At 41.5% G+C, this 22,280-nt stretch overlaps 1 long non-coding RNA gene and 1 other non-coding gene across 2 annotated transcripts in view; one reads left to right on the top strand and one right to left on the bottom strand.

The window, feature by feature from the left end:
* The first annotated feature begins 2,815 nt into the window (after positions 1-2,815).
* On the top strand, positions 2,816-2,922 carry LOC112579768. The gene has a single exon (XR_003104102.1). It is a non-coding gene; the product is annotated as a U6 spliceosomal RNA (small nuclear RNA).
* A 16,172-nt stretch (positions 2,923-19,094) lies between these two features.
* The window catches only part of LOC102414077, a 109,840-nt gene continuing 106,654 nt past the window's right edge, over positions 19,095-22,280 (bottom strand). Inside the window, exon 3 of the long non-coding RNA XR_006545362.2 lies at positions 19,095-21,850. This is a non-coding gene — a long non-coding RNA (uncharacterized LOC102414077). The remainder of the gene's footprint in view (positions 21,851-22,280) is intronic.

Here is a 22,280-nt window from a genome sequence, read left to right as displayed (position 1 = left end):
CTACAGATAGATTCTCTCTCTCTCTCTCTCTCTTTTTTTCCTGCAGACAGATTCTCTACCAGGCTCAGGTGTAAAGAATCTGCCTGCAATGTGGGAGACACAGGTTTGATCCCTGGGTGGGAAAGATCCCGTGGAGAATGGAATGGCTACCCACTCCAGTATTCTAGCCTGGAGAATTTTATGGACAGAGGAGCCTGGCGGGCTACAGTCCATGGAGTCGAAAAAGAGTCAGACATGACTTAACAACTGATTGTGTACCTCAATAAAAACAGTCTTGGACTTTGAAATAACACAGGCAACACATAAATACTAATACGAATACTAATACAAGTGAGTTTAATCTAAGACACAGATAATAGTGATACTAATTCGGCTAGAAATTCAGATTTTATTCATGTTTTTAAAAAAAGAATTTACATTTTCAGGTGATCAGTCCCGTGGACTGAACTGTATCCTCCCAAATTTCATAGGATGAAGCCCTAATCCTAAGAGTATTTGGATACAGAGCCTTTAAAAAGGCAAACAGGATCAAACGAAGTAACAGCAGTAGAACCCTGACCCACCGGGACCAGTGTGCTTGTAAAAACAAGACAAGACGCCAGGGATACGTGTGCACAGAGAAAAGGCAGCATGAGGACACTGCAAGGCAGTGAACATCTGCAAGCCAGCGAGAGAGGCTTCAGAGGACCCAACCCCACCAGCACCTGCATCTTAGACTTCCAGCCCCCAGAAGTCTAAGAAGAGAATTTTCTGTTGTTTAAGCCACTCACTCTGGCTTTTGGTATGGAGGTTCCAGAAAACTAATACAGTCAGAATATCTCTTGTGAGCATCAACCAAATAACCATTGGAGTGCAAGACAGATGAAAGCAAGGATTCTATCTCATGCCTGCAAAACTCGCAAGACCTCATATAGCACCCAGCATATACCTGGTACTTAACAAACAGCTGACAAGATAGAAGAACAAGTGAATGGATTCAGACTGATGCCCCATAGAGCTCTATTGTTCATACAGTGAACCTCAATATGAGATTGGAAAAGCAGAGGCTTCAGAGCCAGACAGATTGGTTTCATTCTTTACTACCTGTGACCATGGGGAAGTTTCATAACCTTCCTGGGTCTCAGGTTCTCATCTGTGAAAAACAACAATAGTAGTCTTTTATCATTTGGTTGCTGTGAAGATTAACTGAGGTAATGTGCCTTGCATGTGACAAGCCCACGTAAAGTCGCGGCTGCTATGGCAGGGATGCTAAGGACGGTGAGCTTCACCTTTCCATTCATTTATTCATTCAACAACTATGCATTGAGCAACACCCTTTTGTGAGCCCAGTATCGTTCCCAGCATTGAGAATATAAAGGGTAATAAAAGAGTGGATCATATGTAGAGACATGGATGAACACAGGGTCTGTCATACAGACTGAAGTAGCTCAGGAAGAGAAAAACAAATATTGTGTATTAATGCATTATATGTGGAATCCAGAAAAATGGTACAGATGAACCTATTTGCAGGGCAGAAATAGAGATGCAGACGTAGAGAACAGGTATGTGGATATAGAGGGGGAAGAAGAGGGCGGGACAAATTGGGAGATTAGGACTGACATATATACACTATCATGTGTAAAGAGAGAGCTAGTGGGTAGCTGCTGTATAGCACAGGGAGCTCAGCTCAGTGCTATTGATGACCTAGAGGGATGGGATGGGGGAGGAAGGCTCAAGAGGGATGGGCTATATATACACACAGAGCTGATTCACTTTCTTGTACAGCAGAAACTAGCACATTATGAAGCAACTATACTCCAACTTAAAAAGAGACAATGTCTTAGCTCATGTGTGCCTTACATTCTAAAGAAAGGGATCAAAAATAACACGGAAAAATACAATAATTTCAGAGTGGTAAGTTCCACAAAGAAAATAAGACAGAATCATGTGATGATGACCGTGTACAAGAGTGCATGTGCAAGGGTGTAATTGGTGAAAGTCTCTCTGAGGAGGAGATGTTTAAGGCTGAGTCCCGGATGAGACGGAGAAATCAGTCTGAAGAGTGTCTGAGGGGATGAGGGAGCATTCCAGAGAGAACAGTGGTACCAGCGGATTCATGGAACAGAAGAAGGCTGGTGTGACTTCAGGTGGTGATCAAAATGGAGAGAGGGACAAGGTGAAGTCAGAAATATTAGCTGGAGCTGAATCATGCAGGAACTTTCAGGCCAAGGTGAGGGAGATGGGTTCTCTCTAAATGCAATGGGAAATCTCTGCAGAGTTTGAAGCAGCTATGTGACATGGTTTGATTTATACTCAAAACAATGTTCTGCTGCTCTGGGAAGGGGTGCTGGTGATAGGAAGCCATGAGTGTAAGCAGACAGGTGTTCAGGAGTCCTGCCCAGTGTCCAGGGGAGACACTGTAGTCTTGGCTTGGACTAAGGTGGTAGTCAAGGTGGAAAATGGCCGAATGGCACTGTTGTGAAGGCAGGTGGACAGGGCATCTGATGGACTGAATGTCGACACACACAAAAATGAGAGGGACAAGGATGAACCCAAAGATGAAACTCAGGAACTTAAGTAACCAAGTGGGATGGTGCCATTTATTGTGCGCAGTTGGGAGTAAGGAGAGGAGAGAATCAACCCTAACCCCAACTCTGTCTCTACCTATCAGTAGAGTTCATGCAAACTTCATGGCATAGCCAGCAAAAGCCTGTCTGTTGAGAAAAAACATTGGTATTTGGCATTCAATATTTCACATCAATCAGATTAATTATCAATTCATTGATCAATGCTAAGCCTTACACTGTAAGCGGCTGCATAAAAAATGATCTGACTGGTGCTCGCTTCGGCAGCACATATACTAAAATTGGAATGATACAGAGAAGATTAGCATGGCCCCTGCGCAAGGATGACATGCAAATTCGTGAAGCGTTCCATGTAAAAAAAAAAAAAAAATGATCTGACTGAAGCTTGGGTTTTTCACTGGGCTGTTGTTCTAGGCTTTGGTTTTCCTCCCTATGGAATGAAACTTTTGGTGTGTTCACTTTTAAGTATTTTCCAATTGAACCATATCATCTCTCCTCACTCTGAAGAAGCAAAACCAGAAACAGAGGCATCTCCTACAAGGACGGAAGAGCAGACAACGGCCAACACTTGGAAGTTATATTCCTTGTGTAGAGTTCAGGTTTCTCACTATTCCTCATTCCTCTCTTTGCTCTGCTCCTATCTCTTTTCGGCCTCAAATTCGCTGCATCATCTCCTGCACGTAGAGTCACGTGACTGCCACTGGCTGGCTTTAATTAGTGTGTGGTACTGAGCATCATTACGATGTTGGTGGTGTTAAATTCCCCTGTATTCAAATATCACAAGCTGAAGTCACAGCTCATGACAGCCACAAGGAAGCTAGCCTCGAACTAAACTGGGAGATAATTAAAACAGGCAGGAGTGGAGATTGTTCATACTGGCCTCCCTGCACTCTGACCCAACCACTCTCTTTCGGTGTCATGTCCTTCTTCCTTTGTCTTATTCATTTTCTCTCCAGCAAAGGTTATTCTGCAGCAGGCACCTAACAAGGATGACAATGTTATGGGTAAGAAACAAAGCAAGTAGAAGCACAAAATGTTTGCTCTGAGAAGCTGCCTCTGGTGGGTTTTAAATCATTGTGGAATAAAACCAGAATGAGTTGCCCAGAGAGGCAGCAAGCGTGATTTTTAAGATCAAAGACTTCATTAGTCTTCATATTGTGTCTACAGGAGAGGGAACAGTTTTCTTTCCATTTTACCAAAGAGAGAAGAGACACAAATAGTAGCTAACTGAAATTCACTGATAAATGGCAATGATGATATTCTTTACTTGGGCAAATGTCTCAGTAACAGGCAGCCACCAGACATATTCTTTCTCACTTATTTTGAAACTCACCTATCCATTAACCTCCACTGTCCCTGAAGCTTAAGTAAGTACAAACAGCTCTGATTAGCAAATGGAAAATTGCCTCTTATGTGACTCGGATAAATCTGTTAGCCTTGTTGGAAATCAGGGTAAGACTGAATTCCAAGAGATGCCATTGTGACAGCTATAGATAAAAAAAAAAAAAAAAAGGCTATAGATGGTTTTGTATCTAAGACCAAAGCAGATAAATTTGGAAAACTGGCCTATAACACATGGACTACTCCTCTTCCAGATGTAAACAGTTTCAGACAAAAGTAAAGAAGTAAGTTAACAGTAAAGAAGTAAGTAAGAAGAAAATCAATCAGGTGTGGCAACAGACAAAAAGTAAGGGAAGGGAGTGTCCAGGAAAGGTTCGATTTAAAATGAAGCATGGAAAATGAAGGGCAGCCCAGCTGAGAGGAAGAGAAGGAAAGAAAACAACAGGCGCAAAGGTCCTGGGGGCAGGGAAGAACTTAAAGTGCTCTGGGAAGTATCAGTGCTCTGCTCAGCCAGGGGAGGGCTGAGCATGCTGACTGAGGGGACCGAAGCCTGGAACGAGGTTGGGGAGGAGTCAGATGCCACTTGGTGTTTTAAGGCAGAGTAAGGAGTTAAAATGCTTTCTAAGACAAATTGCAAGTCATTAAAAGGAGGGGACATGGGTAAACCTATGGCTGATTCATGTTGATGTTTGGCAGAAACCAATGCAATACTGTAAAGCAATTATCCTTCAATTAAAAATAAACATTAAAAAATATTTTAGAAGGAAAAAAAAAAGATTTAAGCATGAAAAAGACGTGAGTTAGTTTGGTTTTTTAAAAAGCTCTTTCCAGATACTGGGCTATGGTTTGTCAGGGGTGGGACGGAAGGGCAGAATGGCAGCAGGGAGCTAGGTTAGAAGTCACTATAGTAACCTGGGCAGTAGATAATGATAGTTTGGGCTGGGATGATATTAAAGGAGAGGAGGAGGGGAAAACAGTTTGACGTACATTGTAGGAATATAATCAACAGACTGGATATTGGGAATGATGCAAAGACAGAAGAAATTAAGAGTAATGTCTAAGTTTATGGCCTGACCCCATAAGTAGCTTGCTATGTATGCCCTTTGTCTTTAGAAGCAGGACTGGGAGTGATGGAGGTTGGATGCATTGAGAAAGGGTGTGGAAGCAAGAAAAAGATCAAGAGCTCCATTTTGGATATTTTCACACTGAGATTCCTATAAGGGATCTAATTCAAGCCATCATCTATTGTTAGTTATTTAGCTACATACAAGAATCTGGAAGTCAAGTGAGAGGACAGGGATGAAGATACAAATCTGGAAACATCATCAGTGATCACATACACAGTCACTGGGTTGGGTGAGCTCACCTAGGCAGAGAGTAGCGACAAAGACAAGAAGTGACAGGGACCTCCCTGGTGGTTCAGTGAGTGAGAGTCTGCCTTCCAACGCCAGAGGGCAGGAGGGGGTGGTGAGTTTAATCTTGGTCCTTGTCAGGGAACTAAGATCCCCACGCTGCATGGTGCAGCCAAAAAACAAAACAAACAACAAAAAGCCACCCAAGATGACAAAGAGTTTGAATAGAGGAGGAGGCTCTTACCTACCCGAAAGGAAGAAAGGGTGATTGATTCAAGGCATAGCACCAACCCAAAGTGAAAGGAACTGAACCAGAGAGAACGTGTCTGCCACCCTGGAGCCTACCTAGAAAACCACTGCCCATCCTCATGAGGACTGCGTGGAATAATACATAGACAAGCATTTAGTGAACTGCAACTTACTATTGAAATAATATGCAGTAGAATTACTACCTTATTGTCTGGAATCCTGAATTTATTTATGTGTCTCCTGCTTTTCTTCTCACTAAAAGGTTAAAAACTCCAAAGGACAATAATATCATCATATCCATTGGTGCTTCTCCAGCACCTAGAACAAATCAGTGTCGACTGGCTGACTGTTACTCTATTTTCAAGGGAATAACTGGCCAATGTCTGCTTTGGGTTGGCTTCTGATAAACCACCACTCGGTCCGTCCTATCGCCTGCACTTCTGCATCAGTAGGGCAGACATCAGACCTCTTTAATCCTGATGAAAGGATGGAGCAGAAGCTCCTTTTCACAAATCGATGTGACCAGGAGAGATGCTCATCTTCAGGATGGATTTTTTTCCCTCTTAGCTTTGCCAAGAAGATTCAAAATCACACACAAGAATAAGAGAACTCAAACTAAAAGGAAACAAGGATTTAGCAGAAACTCTTGTAAGAGCTCTGGACTTCAGCATCCTTCTGAGTAGGAAACATCAATATGGCAGCCATCAAGGAGAGCAGAGCAAATGTGACTGGAGACTTTTGTGAGAAAAAGAAAATGAATTTTTCTACCTTTTCCTCTCTCACGTTATTCTTGCCAATTTTTCAAAGAAGCCCTTTTCTTCGATCTGTTTTGTTAAAACCAAACACAGTCTCAAGAAACAAAAAGAGACAAACACACTCACTTATATTAGAAATTCATAATCCCTTCTCACTGGGCTTCTAAATTTCCTTCTCCACATAACTGACTTCCAGGGAAGCCCAAGTAAGAAAAAAAATTAATCTTCACTGCTAAGTGGAAAGAGGTTTAGAGGTGGAGCCATCTCATTAGCAAACAGAACATACTTCTAAAACCTATATTGACACACTCAACTACCACCCACTCCAAACAAGAACAAAAACTCCAAGACAGCAGTCAACATCTGAACGGTCTAGAATTAGAACCGTAAGTGATATCAACCTGACATATTGGAAGTTGTCTAGATTATGTAATTAGAGAGAGTCCTGATTTGCTGGCTATGGGCCTTGAACAAATTATTTCTCTCTCTTTTTTTTTTAATCTTAAAGATAGACTTCCCTGGTGGGTCAGACAGTAAAGTGTCTGCCTACAATGCGGGAGACCCAGGTTTGATCCCTGGGTTGGGAAGATCCTCTGGAGAAGGAAATGGCAACCCACTCCATACTCTTGCCTGGAAAATCCCACGGACAGAGGAGCATGGTAGGCTGCAGTCCATGGGGTCGCAAAGAGTCGGACACGACTGAGCGACTACGCTCACTCAAAGACAAATAGACAGCACTGGCCCTGCATGGCTTTTACGAGGTTTGGATACAAAGCATAAAAGGCTGACACAAAGCATGGCAGGCGGTAAGAGACAGGAGACAGTCAGACAAAAGATGAACGCCTGCTTCCTAGTCTCAGGTGGCTGTAAGGACTCATGGAAAACAGGGAGATACAGTAATGACAACAGACACTATTTTTGAGCTTTCACTATGTGTTAAACACTGAGAGAAGTATTTTCATGAAAATTGAGACATTTCCCTCAAACCCAGTAGGAAGGGATGGAGCTGGAAGTCATACCAAGGCAATTGCATTCCAGAGTTCCTGGTCCTCCCTGCTACGACACGCTGCCTCATGGATACGGAGAAAACAAATACATGGAAACCAGGGTGCATGAGTTCCGGTGTTCGTTTCTCTCAAATTAAGATATTTGATACTGTGAAATCACCTGATTTCTTACTCAGTCTTCTCAATTTTAAAGTGGGGACATTAGATGCTACTGGATTGCTAAGATCATTCATGTCTCTAGTTCTACAGTCCTGTGGTCCCACGACTCTTTCCAGTTTTATTAAGACATCATTGCTGTATAAGATAGGTTAAGGTAGACAACATAATCATTTAATCTTTGTATATATATTGTGAAATGACCACCACAATAAGTTCAGTTAACATCCACCACCTCATACAGTTACCAATTTTGGGGGATGAGAATTTCTTAAGATCTAGTCTCATTAAATTTCAAATATACAATACAGTATTTATAACTATAGCTTCCATGGCCTACATTAAATCCCCAGGACTTCTTTATCTTATGACTGAAAGTCTGTACATTTTGATTGTGGCCTTCTAATCTATGCTGATTTTAATGAATTAAGGTCATTCAGCTTTTGAAAGTTGGTGAATCGCTTCGCTGACCGAACAGAAAGCATGAAAGTCTGTAAGATGAAACATGTCTCAGGTGAGTTTTGAAAAACCACTGGTTCTCCCATGAACCTCCAGAAATGAAAGGAAATGGCATTTTTCAGACATAACAATGAAACATTCTACAGTGCTTCTTGATCTCATGGTCTTGACAGAGTTTCCTGCTACACTCAGACATGAAACATTTCACAGTGTAAATGCCAAGAGAAAGCGATGGGTTTGCAGGGATGAGGATGGATCTAGAAAGCAAGGGAAGCCACAATCACAGCCCCTGGTTGCTAACCAGTCATTCCCCATGGCATCCATGGGAAAACAGGGCCAATACCTACCTAGGAAACACAGCAGTCGTGGGGCATAACCAGAGTTGGAAGTCAAACGTCTAACGCTAACCTGCTGATCACTTCCTTTGACTTTTCTGTTTAATGTCATCAAACAGGAATCAAACATCAGCTTTTGCTTTTTAATTCTTAACTGTAATTGTTTACTACTATTTTGACTACATTTTCTACAATTTTAGCAGCATCTTAACGAGATGCTACAATTTTAGCACACCTTAATGCATCTATGTACAATGAAAGATCAAAATGGATTGCAATATCAGAAATGACAGCTATAGTTTAACTGTATAAGATTAAGGAGAATCTGTGGTAAGCACAGCCTCCTTTTTTTGCAACACGGACAACTTACATGTAAGCATATGCCTTATGAATGTGACGATAAAGAAATTCCTTAGAAGAGTGAAATACATCATCCTGGAAAATAACGGTTTCTCCCATTCAAGGCAGTTAGAAAATGTTCACATTTTAACAAATCTGTGCAAACCACAAGAAACTTGTTTAAGGGACCATCATCCCACATTGAAACATCAGCTTTTCTTGATCAACACGATTAGGCCTCAAGTTTTCAGGTGTGAAATGATGGTGTCCCCCGACCCCTGTAAACAGTCATGATAAAGTCCCATCAGAACTGGCTGGCAGAGAAGCCCAGTTGAGATTCTAAATTGCTGAAGCATCGGAATTATATGGTGCTTTTATTATCTTGTGGAATGTGTGTCCCTGGGGTACTCCTTTGAGTTCAACTAAAATGACAGTTTAATTCTCTGTAAATGAGCACTAATTAAAATGCTGGGGGAAAGACTGTCATAACTGAATAATGAGAATAATGCAGCATACATTTGTTTAAAGGTTCCTGTAAGCTGAATTTAGGGATCAAAAATTGGTCTCTAGGAGCTCACAGGCAAAGCCAATTCCCTGAAAAGTCTTTGCTGTTCAGTGTGTGTATTCACTAAGCTGCGTCCTGAGTAGAAATTGTTTTCAAGCTGCTGTGAGAATCTTACTCTTACCTTTGCATTTGTCTTTAGCAAATGTCTGTGAACATGATCCTCAATCTTAGACTTTGTGAAATAAAGACTGGAGTGGAACCACGGTGTGGAAATCTCTGATTTCCTCTTAGGTATCTGTGCTTGCCTCTCTAGATTCAAGTCTCTAGGAGGGAGTACTCTTTGACATAATGACACTTTTACAAAACTGTAGAATCAGACAATGCTAAGACTCTAAAAGTGTTCAGAAGAAAGCAATGTGGCTTCGTGGAAATGGCACTGGGTTCGAATCTTAGCCTTGTCAGTAATTCTAAGACAGGATGTAAGTAACAGCCCAGATCCTCATCATTTAGTTAAGCATCTTTGGAGGATAAAATGAGGTAATGCATTTAAAAGTAACTTCTAGAAAAATGATATAGATGATCTTATTTGCAAAGAAGCAATATAGACACAGAGGTGTGGAATAAATGTATGGATACCAAGGGGGGAGGGACAAGTGAGATGAATTGGGAGATTGGAATTGACAAATATACACTGTTGTTTAGTCGCTAAGTCGTATTGGATTCTTCTGTGGCCCATCAGAGTACTCTGTCCATGGGATTTCCCAGGCAAGAATACTGCAGTAGGTTGCCATTTCCTTCTCCAAAGGATCTTCCCTACCCAGAGATCAAAGCACACCTCCTGCACTGGCAGGCAGATTCTTTACCACTGGGCCACCAGGGAAGCCCATATATTACTATGTATAAAATAGAAACTAATGAGAACCTACTATATAGCAAGGAAACTCTCTCTCAGTGTTCTGTGATGACCTAAGTGCGAAGGAAACCCCCAAAAGAGGGGAATATATGTATATGCATGGCTGATTCTCTTTGCTTTCAGCAGAAACTGACAGTGAAAAACTTCAATAAAAAATAAATTAAAATAAAATAAACATGAAAAAATAAAAGTAACTTCAAAAGACTATATATATATAAATGAAATAATGCTTTCACTTTAGCAATTGGTTGACTCTGGTATAAATGACGTAAGCCTTCTATTTCTTTTCCTAACTCAGATGACTGGTATATACATACTAACAAGTTAGAGCCATTTGGCCAAGCTCATTACACTGGTATATTATTAGGAAAATCTGAATTATCCTAAAACACAAAATATATCCTTCAACCCACACAATGTCCAATTTATATACTAGCCTCCACCCCCAGCTGCTGAGATAATTGGATTGACTTTCATGCTTCTCAGTTCCTACATTCCCCTTGGCTCTTCCATCCTAGTAATAGTTAATTTCAAAGGTTCAGGACTGTATTGAACCCAAGCTATTCAGTGAGTTTCTGTTCTGTCCTTAAAGATCTATGGGAAAAATAAATTCTATAACCTTCTTCTATGCCTAACAACTTTTACAGTGAGTAAATTCTGTACAGTCTGAATTCTTCAATTGTGGGAAAAAAAAAAAAGGTCCCCAGGGCCACCCATTGGGAGGCCTCCCATACACACACTAATCCAGCCCAGCTTAGCGGCCCTGACAGCACCAGCAGCGCTGCTGAGACGCCCCTTATGAATATGCAAAGACAATCTTTCACTTACAAAAGAAACTGATATAGCCATTACGGCCTGTGGTTAATCAGACCTCCATTCACTTTCCTCTGCTTTGAGAACTGTCATCAAGAAAACGTGTTGCTAAGCAAACTTACTGGTAAGGACCTGGTTCCCGTAAAAATGATTGCCCAGAGGCCAACTTGCTTAGAAGGAAGGAGCAGGATTTTTTCAGACTCTAATTTGATTTCCTATAAAATCTAAGCTCATCATTCAGTTAAAGGAAGATTGGAAAGTTGCTCATACATTACTCATTTTAACAAGTTAGAGTTTACACACACACACACAAATACACATGCACACACACTCACAACCACCAGGTCCTTCCACTTGCTTCTGTAACTGCTTTTTGGAAAACATCCAAGCTTAGGCCAAGGAAATGCATAATAGAGAAGCTGCTGACTTTCCAAGCATCTGGTGGATTCACAACTTGCATTGAGCCTTACATAATATATCATCAATATTCATTCTTTCAGAGACATCTATCTTAGTCATTTCCACCTCCCCCAGGAAACATGATCAAGAGGAAACATAAAGGACTTTACATCTCAGATTCTTAATGAAGAGGACACAGGACTAGAAATTCACTTCCCAGCTTTGCAATTCATTTTCAGTCAACCTTAAAAAATCACTTAAAATTATCTGTGCCAAGAATTCCATAACCCCCCAGTGAAGAATAACACTCTCTATATGACATCAAGATGAGGCTTTATGCCTGCCCACACAATAGCTTAGTAACTTCTGTAGGTATCTGGATTATCAGATTTCATCAAGGTTAACCAAAACCTCTGCTCTAGAATCTGGGTACTATTTCCTCCAGTAAGTGGTGGGTCAGAGGTCTCCATTTCCCATTCCAGGCAACAATTGCAGCTTTCCACTTGAAACATAATTCAAGGAGATGTGACAGACTCCTTGGCTAGGATTGTTGTTGTTGTTGTTCAGTCACTCAGTAGTGTCTGACTCTTTGTGACCCCACAGACCACAGCACACCAGGCTTCCCTGTCCTTCACCATCTCCTGGAGATTGCACAAAATCATGTCCATTGAGTCGATGATGTCATCCAATCATCTCATCCCCTGTCGCCCCCTTCTCTTCCTGCCTTCAATCTTTCCCAGCTTCAGGGTCTTTTCCAATAAGAAGGCTCTTCGCATTAGGTGGCCAAAGTATTGGAGCTTCAGCTTCAGCATCCGTCCTTCCAATGAATATTCAGGGTTGATCTCCTTTAGGATTGACTGGTGTGATCTTTTTGCAGGTCAAGGGACTCGCAAGTGTCTTCTCCAACACCACAGTTCAAAAGCATCAATTCTTCAGTGCTCAGTGTTCTGTATGTCCAATTTCACATCCATACATGACAACTGGAAACATCATAGCTTTGACTATACAGACCTTTGTTGACAAAGTGATGTCTTTGCTTTTCAATATGCTGTCTAGGTTTGTCATAGCTTTTCTTCCAAGGAGCAAGCATCTTTGAATTTCATGGCTGGAGTCACCATTCACAGTGATTTGGAGCCCAAGAAAAATTCTGCCACTCTTTCCATTTTTCTCCATCTAGGATTGGAATTTGGAATTCTTTGGAAGTGGAATTCTGACATAAATAACCAAATAGATTAACCGCTAAGCTACAACATTTTAGAAAAATTACTATACTAGAAAGTAGATATAGATTACAGATTTTTCATACAATATCAACATTTGATTGCTATAGTCACAATAATATTGCTTATAAACTTTTCCTAGTCTTTGTTTCTTATAATAAACGTGATTAGAGAATGATGTGTCGCCCCTCAAACTAGTTTGTTTTGGTATTAATACTGTTCGATATAAGATGAGTGATAACAAGCACTGAACTGCCCTCTAGGACCTTTAAGCTCCACTCAACTCTAAGCACCTTAAGGGCAGCAGCTGTGTAATATTAGCCTCTGGATCCCTGGCACAGTACTTGGTATGTGTGAGATTTTGATTCATCAGTTTGAGTTAAAAATTTTTGAATTGGCTAATGTGATATTTTCCATTATTTTGATGGTGGCCATAGTTTGGTGTTTCTCAGAATATGGTTCCATATCATCTGAGACTTGTTAAATGATGCAATTCCCAAGTCCCACTGGAGGTTTACGGAATCCCAGTGTCTCTTGGTGGGGACCAGGAACCTGTTAACAAATTCCCAGGTGGTTTTGGCCACATCTTGTTGAGAGAACCTCTGCTTTGCTTTTTGTTTTGTCTCCAAAGCATCATTTTGGACTTTGTTGGAACCCTTGAGTCAGCACAAAACAAATGATGGTTCCAATACATGAGGAAATACGTATATTTAGGTGCTTTTTCTTCTGTTTATTCAATTTATTCATCGGCTTGCAACTAGTCAAGTGGGACTTCTTAATAGCATGGGTCACGATTACTCCTTCAATCAACTCTTGGCGTGTAATGCTCCCATCCTTTTCTTAGAGCATTTGTGTAAGACCTTCACCTGCTCTGTCTATATCTTATGGAAAGGGTTCTTATGTGGGGCAGCTGTGGGTTTTTATAGTCTGCTATGAGTAAAATGTGAAAGAACACTCAAATGAATATGAATCTACTCTCCTGAAAGCCATGCTCCTTGGGTGTGCCATGGCATAGCTTTATGAAGAAGCCCTCCTCCAATAACAGCTGATATGAATCAGGTTCTCATAGCAGCCTTCAGTTAAGTTTTTGATCCAATCATCTCTGTTAGAACTGACATGTCTGGCACTTCTGTCAACACCGTACTTACAGCCTCTGTGACATGCCTGAAATTACTCAAGGGTAGTAAGCAATAGGATATCTTTTCTTCCTTCCATCTTGTATTCTGTTTCTCCCCTAAGCATCAAGAAAAATGCAAGATGAGATGCTTACTTCTACACAGGTGACAATGTAGCCATGAGAATTAGGAGTTAAATATAACTTGTTTTCTCAGAGGTTCAGAGAGTTAAAATCAAAGAAGGGAAAGGGGTATACGCTGAGTCCCCTGGCAAATTGGCCAGAAAACCAGCTTTTCCAAGACTACCTCTGGGCTTCTAGACATCTCTCGTGTTCTCCTTGAAGGGCCAAGGGCCCCCTCTGATGGTGCTGATCAGTCTCGCTGCCTCATGACCTGCATTCTATTCTGGCTGCGCTGGGAGCTGTTGATTTCATTTAATGATAACCACTGTTGTTAAACTGCTCTCTTTTAAATAAGACCCCTGATTCTGCAGTCACCTTGGCCCATTGTGCCCTAGACCACTACCAAATGTGCAAGGTACACGACTGGGGTGGAAATGAAAGAAAAGAGTTAAAAAAGAAGGATTCTACCTCCCCCAGCATTAGAGTGACTTCAGTAAGCCCCGCCCCCCCTGCAAATGTGATTATTTCTAGGTCTCTCATTGATATGAAAATTATTTCAGTTAATTTTCTTTTTCAGTTTTTAAAAAACGACATCCCTCAAAGAATAAAAGTAAAAACACTGGCCACGGGTTCTCTGACTCAGAGTCAGAGGCAGTGACCACCCCCAAGACCAAGGTTCCCTGCTCCCCACCAACCAGGGGCGTGGGACAAGAAGAGTGCAGGGGTTGCCTCTGCTAGTTGTCCTGGCCACCGTTGACACTACAGCTCCTGCCTGTCCACTCCCTGCCCAGCTGGGCCACAGTGCCCTAGAGCAGCTCCCTTCCAGACCCTCTGCTGGGTCCGACTCAGCCAGATCTGCCGGAGATGAAGACGAGCCCCCTCCAGCTATCCAATAAAATTGGCAATTACATCAGAGAAACCGAATTGGAGCGAGTGGCTGTCTCTGACTCAGCTGGCCCTGGGGAAACAGTGACTGCCAGCAGGTGGCTCAGAACAGCTCTGTAATATTCATTTCATGTTGCTTAAAGATGTGAAAAAGACCAAGCCAACCAGCTTCTGGTGTTTGACAAACCAGACTGCTGTTGGATCATATTTGAACAGACAGCTGTGTCTGAGTGTGCCAGGGAAAGACTTCCCAGGCAACTGAGTAAGGTCAGTATAAATTCCCTAGCCTAGTAAAAAGCTGGGATGTACGTTATCCTCTGAAAACCTAGTGGAAAGTTAAATGTGCTGCTGATTCTTTCATATGCACATTGATTCATTCAGACATCATTCATTCACTGGTCACTCAACAATTACTTCTGGAGCTCTAATCTGTGCCCATCTCTGTTGCTACAGCTGGGCACACGCTGTCCTGGCCACCACAAAGCCTGAAGGCTAGTGGTCAATTCTGCCCATACCTGTACTTTCTCATGCATCAGTCAGAACCTTTCCTGGACAACCTACTGGCTGAAATTCTTGCTAATAAAACAAGATTGTTCAAATTATTTTTTAACTACAAAATAAGCAGGAAAATGAAGCATGTATATCCTGAATTCTAAGTCAAATAGAGGTTTCTGTCTAACCCAGGGATGGAGCTAACATTGCCTAATATCTAATCTCATCCTCCCTCCATCCTTTTGCAAGAGCAAGCCTGTATAAAGCACCATATCTCTATAGTCAGAGAGAATTTAACTTAGATTCTGTCTAGAAATAAAACAAAGCAATAAAATCACAATCCTATAAAAGGCAATACTTTGTTTTCTGGATAAAGCCTTAACCTAGCAATAAATAAAGGCAAACAGTATCTGAATTCAACTGACCACTTTGTCCACTGAATGCAAAGGCACCCATCTTCCTATACATATTGATCACATACAGTTGGTCAGTCAGAGCCTTCCTAGTTCTCACTGCATATAATTCTTAACAGCTTATTTACTTGACTGTTTAGAGGACATCAGATCATAAACAAACTAGTAGGAGGGTGAGAGAAGCTTTTAAGTCAAACATGATGACAAGATAAGTGCAAGTTGATACTGTGCAAGAAGAACTGGCATTAGGCACACAGCTACTCTCAGCCATTAACCATGTCATACAACCTGAAACCCAACCTGTTTATACCCCTTCACTTGACAGATGAAGTAACCAAAATCCAAGAGAAGTCAAGTTTTAAGAAGACAAAATATATGCTACATTTTCTACAGATTTCCATTCACAAAGACTTTTAAATAAAATTCATATTTGCATGCATTTTCAAGTAATGTATTTCCAAATAGTACCTTACTGTAGAATGATGGTTTGTAAAGTTTGTTAAAGTTCTTAGATGTTTATCAAACCCTTCAATCCTCATAGTAACCCTGTGAGGCAAGTAGATAGGTGTTCATTTATTTTGTCATTGTTCGTTCATTTTTTTCATTTGTGTGTGTGTGTGTGTGTGTGTGTGTGTGTGTGTGTGTTTTCCATTGTACTGGATCTTCACTGCAGCATGCAGGCTTCTTGAGCTGTTGTGCATGAGCTGAGTTGCTCCTCGCCACATCAGATCTTAGTTCCCTGACCAGCGGTTGAACCCACATCCCCTGCATTAGAAGGCAGATTCTTAACCACAAAACAAGTGTCAGTCAATGAGCATTAGTGCAATAGCTTCCTATTCCAGGCATTGTGCTTGGCTATTATCCTGTTCTTGGCAGCCCCGAGCCACAGGTAGCCATTAAAATTAACAAAATCTACTAATACTATTATGTAAAGTTTAAAAATAAAATAAAATTTTAAAAAAATTAAATAAAATTAACAAAATCTAAACAAAACTACACTTTGAAGACTACATGATGGATATGGCGGCAAAGGAAATGAGGAGCATGAGGGTATCTGCCTGTCCTGGTCCAGAAGATGGCTCAGCATAACCCCTGCTCCACACTTAATCCCTTCTCTTGTTGGTCAATTTTGTTTTGCATCTTCGGGACATCCCATCCACCTAGCTGCAGGTAGCACACTGCCTAGGCAGCCAGGCAGGTGACTGTCTCTCCTTCCTTCAGTTATTTCCAGGATCCCCATATCCACAACTGGTAACCTATGCCAATGTTCTGCAAATGGTTTAAAAACTTCCTTTGCTGCTGTCAACTGAGAACGTTCCTATTGAAGCAACCTCATTCCCTTTCTCTTCTTTGCCTGGACCTTCAGTTTTCAGAGAGAGCATCAAGACAGTAAAACTCTCACTCCTCAAAGATGCACTGCGCCACCTTTCACCCCAGCTATGTCCACTGCTGCTGCCTTCCTCCAGAATAAACCTGCTAGCTGATGCACTTCCCCAGGGAACACTCATGTCTTTCTCTCCACCAGGAAATTACATGTTGAAAAGGAATAGTCTTTGGTAACTCAGAGCTTTGTGCAAGTTTAATTTCTTTTTTCTTTTTTCATCTTTATTGATTTTTTTTTTTTTTTTTTTTGCCTCGCCATGCAGCATGTGGGATCTTAGTTCCCTAACCAGGGATCAAACACATGCCCCCTGCATTGAAAGTGCAAAGTCTTAACCACTGAACCACCAGCAAAGTTCAAAGTTTAACTTTTTTAAAGACGAAAACAGAATCTGCATGCAAAAGAAGCATTGCCATAGCCTAGCAAGAAAAAAATAGAGAAACTAGGGTAGGTAGGATGTATTAAGCATCCCAGGGGTTAACCCTAAGGATAATTTAAGGATTTTAAAAGGATAAATGTTCTCTTGAAAGACATTTTTTAAAAAATAACATCCATGCAAAGAGGTGATTCTGTGAGCCAATCAGAAGATGCTTAAAGAAACTATGAAAATGACCATCCTAAGCTCAAAGGAAAATGTAGACTCTGTTGTCACCATCAAAGGCTTATTATAGATAAGGACACTGAGGAAGTACGGCAGCCTTAGCCAAAAGCTGAAACTGCCTAGCCCTGAAAGTGAGTTCCAAGGAGGTCCACAGCAGATGGAGCCCACAAGGGGTCATTCTGCCCTGGGTATACTTCAGTTCACCAAGCTGAAGCCTTCCTTTCTCCTTCCTATTGCCCAGCCACTGGTTTCCAGAATGTAAACCTGTTCCCTCTTAGTCTGCAGTCCTATTCCTAACCTAGGTGATTTGGGTGTGATCTACATATATGAAGTATGCATAATGCATACTATATAGAGGAAACACAACAAAACCTGGGAGTGGTACTGATGACACAGGGCATCAATGTCAGATAAATTTCTAGACCTGAAGCCAAGTCTGTAGACACACCCTAAACAAAGTCTAGAAATGCAAAGTTTGATTAAGTATGGATACTTAAAGTACTAAAACTTATCATTGAAGGAAATTTCCAAAGAAGACTGTAAATTAGTATAAACAGTATTAGCCACTGCAGTTAACAGTATATGTGAAATTTCTTAAATCCTATAATCACAACAAGGGTTCTTTGTCAACCTGAATTATGACTCTGTATGTAAATAAACTATTCTCTGGTAGGAAATAGTCAGGACCTAGAGATGTCTGTTATTCTGTGGTCTTTCTCGTTTCAACATTTCATCATTCTATCACTTTATACCATGTGTTTTGAAGATATATACAAAAGATATGCCATGCTTTCCCCCATAATAAAATGAAAACAAAATTCTCAAATTTGCAATTTGAGACAGATGGCTTGGTTATGCAGTACGAGCACCACTGTCCTAACTAGACTGTTGATTTCATTTGTGAAATTTGTCTCTGAACAATGAGAGGCAGCTCTTGGATTTATTTTTTTTAAGTTCTGAATAATCCCACTAGAGTATCAAATTATCAAACATCTTGGTCCCAGATAAAGTAAGATCAAAGACAAGTGCAACAGATACAACACACGCTTGTATCCCAGAGACCAGAGGCTAAGCATGCTTGTGCTTCAGGTCTTGTATTGTATCTGCTTCAAGACAAAAATGAAAGTAGTGTATCCCACATGAATTCCAGAAATGAGGCTAAAAAAGTCTCCAGCAGCCTCCAAAGAAGTCATTTCAGACACAGGATCTACTAGGTTTCCAGGTTGGAAGGAACATTCAATTGCTCTTGTAGTAGCAGAGAAGGAATTTATACCACCAGCACCTGCACACATCTCTCCTAAAAAGGTTCCCTTCTGGTGGCTGGAAGATGGTGACCAGGCTTTCTGCCAGCCTCACTTAACAGAGTCAAGAGAAGGCTGAGTGCCAAAGAACTGATGCTTTTGAATTGTGGTGCTGGAGGAGACTCTTGAGAGTCCCTTGCACAGTAAGGAGATCAAACCAGTCAATCTTAAAGTAAATCAACCCTGAATATTCATTGGAAGGACTGATGCTGAAGCTCCAATACTTTGGCCACCTGATGCAAAGAGCTGACTCACTGGAAAAGACCCTGATGCTGGAAAAGATTGAGGGCAGGAGAAGGGGCTGACAGAGGATGAGATGGTTGGATGGCATCACTGAGTCAGTGGACATGAGTTTGAGCAAACTTCAAGAGATAATGAAGGATGGGGAAGCCTGGTGTGCTGCAATCCACAGGGTCACAAAGAGTTGGACACGGCTGACCAACTGAAAAATAACAACAGTTCAAACAAACAAACAAACAAAAAAATATGCAATAGCCTCAACTCCGTAAGCTCAAAATAAACAAAAAATCTCTATAATGAACCATAATACACGTGGCATACATAATTCCTATATAGTCTGCCTAGAGGCGGTGAGCACAAGGTCCCTGGCAGCTCTATCCACTTGGCACAATAGATTTTTCGTGCTTTTGAAGCTGATATCCAGTAAATTGATTTCTTTTTACATTCTTTTTCAATAGTCCTTTACAGATAATGAATGCAAAACCAATGCCCTTGAAATGCCTTTATACATTCTTCCTTTAGCAAATTTTACCAATTATGATGTGATACAAATTCAAAAGGGATTTGGCAGAAATTCATGTGTTTTGGTTTCATCCAAGTCATTCACCAGAAATACACACCCATTTGGTATGTGGGGCTGGGGGGATTACACTAGTGTTAGAAGTCCTGAGTGTATTTATGGTGCCTCCAACCACTACCTGCACATTTCTCTAGCCTTTCCATGCCTCAGGTGCCTGAGCTAGAAAATGAAAATTAGCCTACCTCTCAAGCTCTTAGAGGTCTGAATACAATCATCCTTTTGCAAATTGTAACTTATGTAGTGGAATGCATGTTCCATTGGTTATAAAATTGAGACAACAGGTAAAGTCTCCCAAATGGACCTGGAAATGAGACATGTCTCATCAACCTCCAGAGTCAGGAATTTTTTTTTTCTTTTTTAAGTTCAGAGAGGTATGTTTGGTAACAAAGCAAATAATAGCTGAGCATTCACTATACACCAAGCTTCGACCTCCCCTGTGCATCGTCTCATGGATTCCTCCCAGGAACCTCCAAATTTTATAAGAAAGATGATGGAAGTTTAATGAGCCCAGCCTTTCTGCCCATGGTCACTTCCCAGTAGGCAGGTGAGCCAGCGTCCAAACCCTGCTTATTGGGACTCTGAGATCCATGCTCTCAACCACTCTAGAGCTGTTTGCTTACAGAGCCGTGGATTCATGAACCCAGCCCCCCAGTCTAACATCCACCCTCCCACCCTTCTGCATCCTCTCAGTGGTTGTCTCCAGCTCTACACTTTTTACTCTTGTTCTTCTCCCTTCCTGAATTAGTCCCCTCTGCTTCACTGAATTGTCTGCATCCTGTCTGGCCCACTGGAAGCCTTTATTACACGTCTTTAGTACACGTCTCTTTGCCTTTAGTACACGTCTCTATAACGAAATTCTATTTCACACTGATCACTCCCCATCACATTCATTGGTCAGTCAGGTCTTAGAACCATAATATACTTTGCTTGGCTTTCCTGTGAAGGTATAGAATATGTAAATATGTCTCTTTTCTCTTTCCACCAGTTTCCAAGACAGTAAGAGGTTAGAAGAAAACTTCTCAAATAATTACTGGGAAACATTAACGAAACCTGCCTTACTTGAGTCTAGCCTGGGGATCCCACTCCTGATACTATTCCACAGCAAAGAGCACCATAAACACTGCAGTGAGCTGGTGAGCAAGACAGGGCCCCTTCCTTCCCCAGTCTGCTCCGTTTATCAGAGAATACAAAGAAGCAACTCTGTTAGGGTAAGAGAAGCACAGGTACTGTAGGCGCACAAAGTAGCAGCAGCTACCCCGATCTATGGGGTGACAAGACAGATATTTGGTGAGTTTAGTACCTAGAATGAAATTTTAAGAATTATGTAGTAACAAGCAATGCATGTTAAAAGTATCACTTCTAATCCTCTCCCTCCCTGTGTGAAGCAGATGTTCTCTTTATTCTTTTCTACTGTTAAGAAAACTGGGGTGATGGAGAACAATGTGCCCAAGGTTAGTAGTCAATGGTAAGAAGATCAGACCCAGGCAACCTGGCTCTCAGAGACCACACCTCTCACCAGTAGCCTGTCCTGCTCATGTATTGAGTACATGAGTTGTTTAAGAGGGAGAGAAAGAATGATCCAGCCAAAGGCCCCATGGATATTAAGGACTTGTGGGGAGTTCAAGCAGTCTATGTGGATACACTGAAGGAGCTTGATATGGGCTCTAAAGTTGCAGGTGAGTCTCTGGTTACTCTGAGATGGACTTCTCCCAGTTGGGCCATAGGATAGTGACTGAACCCTGGAGCAGCCAGCCTCTCTCTGATGAGAGGTTTGTGGTTCTGCTCTACCTGGGAGCTGGGCCCCCAGGGACCATGGTCTGCTGTATCTCCCCTGCCTGCCTGCCCCAGGGGCCAGTGGAGTCCTCCGCACAAGCGGATCTCTGACTCTCCCTGCAACACCAGCCTGCCCCCAACCCATGGAATCAAAGGATCTCGTATGATCCCATGGGCCATTTTAATTCATCCCTCTGCTTCCAGACAGGATTTTGTTATGCTGTCAGTATATTTATTATACTTCTGAAATCCTAAGAAGATTTCATAACCTAGCATCTCCCATTTCCAAGTCAAATGGTCCTTTCCATGAAGATATGCTTACTTAGGTCTGTTCTAAACCCTTCACGCGAACAAGGCATGAACCCCCAGCTCTGCACCCTTGTGTGGTAGCAACAGATCATCGCTGAGGAGACGCCCTCCAATACCTGTGACGTAGCCACACTTGGACCGGGGTGTCAGGATTTGCCTCTTGGCTCTAGCTCTTGGGGGTTATGTGACATTAGGCAAATTCCTCAACCTTCTACAAATTCAGCTTTCCACCTGCAAAATGGGCACAATAATAACACCAACACATGGATTTGTTTTGAGGATTAAACATAGATAAAAAGCTGATTAATACATTGCCTAGCTTATCATACATGCTTATCAAAATTTAGCTTTAAAAACAAAGTGAAAAACTAATTTCACCTGCATCTTAGGTAAATATGTACACAACACAGGGACACATGACTCTCTGGTCAACTGTTTCAGGGTAAACAACAATAACAGCAAAAAATCAAATGCCTAAAAATAGGTACTATACTTTTAGTCTTATTTGCCTCAAGTAGGCAGAAGATTAGAAATCCACTTTTAAATGGCAGCTCTATATCGGTTATAAAAGTGTTAAATAAATCCAGAAAGGCGAAAAGGCAAGACAGCAGACAGGAACCATCCCACAGTTGCCATGACAACGAGGCAGGTTACCTGGACA

This window comes from Bubalus bubalis, chromosome 16, assembly GCF_019923935.1.
Source record: "Bubalus bubalis isolate 160015118507 breed Murrah chromosome 16, NDDB_SH_1, whole genome shotgun sequence".
In the NCBI taxonomy this organism is placed as follows: domain Eukaryota; kingdom Metazoa; phylum Chordata; class Mammalia; order Artiodactyla; family Bovidae; genus Bubalus; species Bubalus bubalis.
This window is presented reverse-complemented; position numbering and strand designations above follow the sequence as displayed.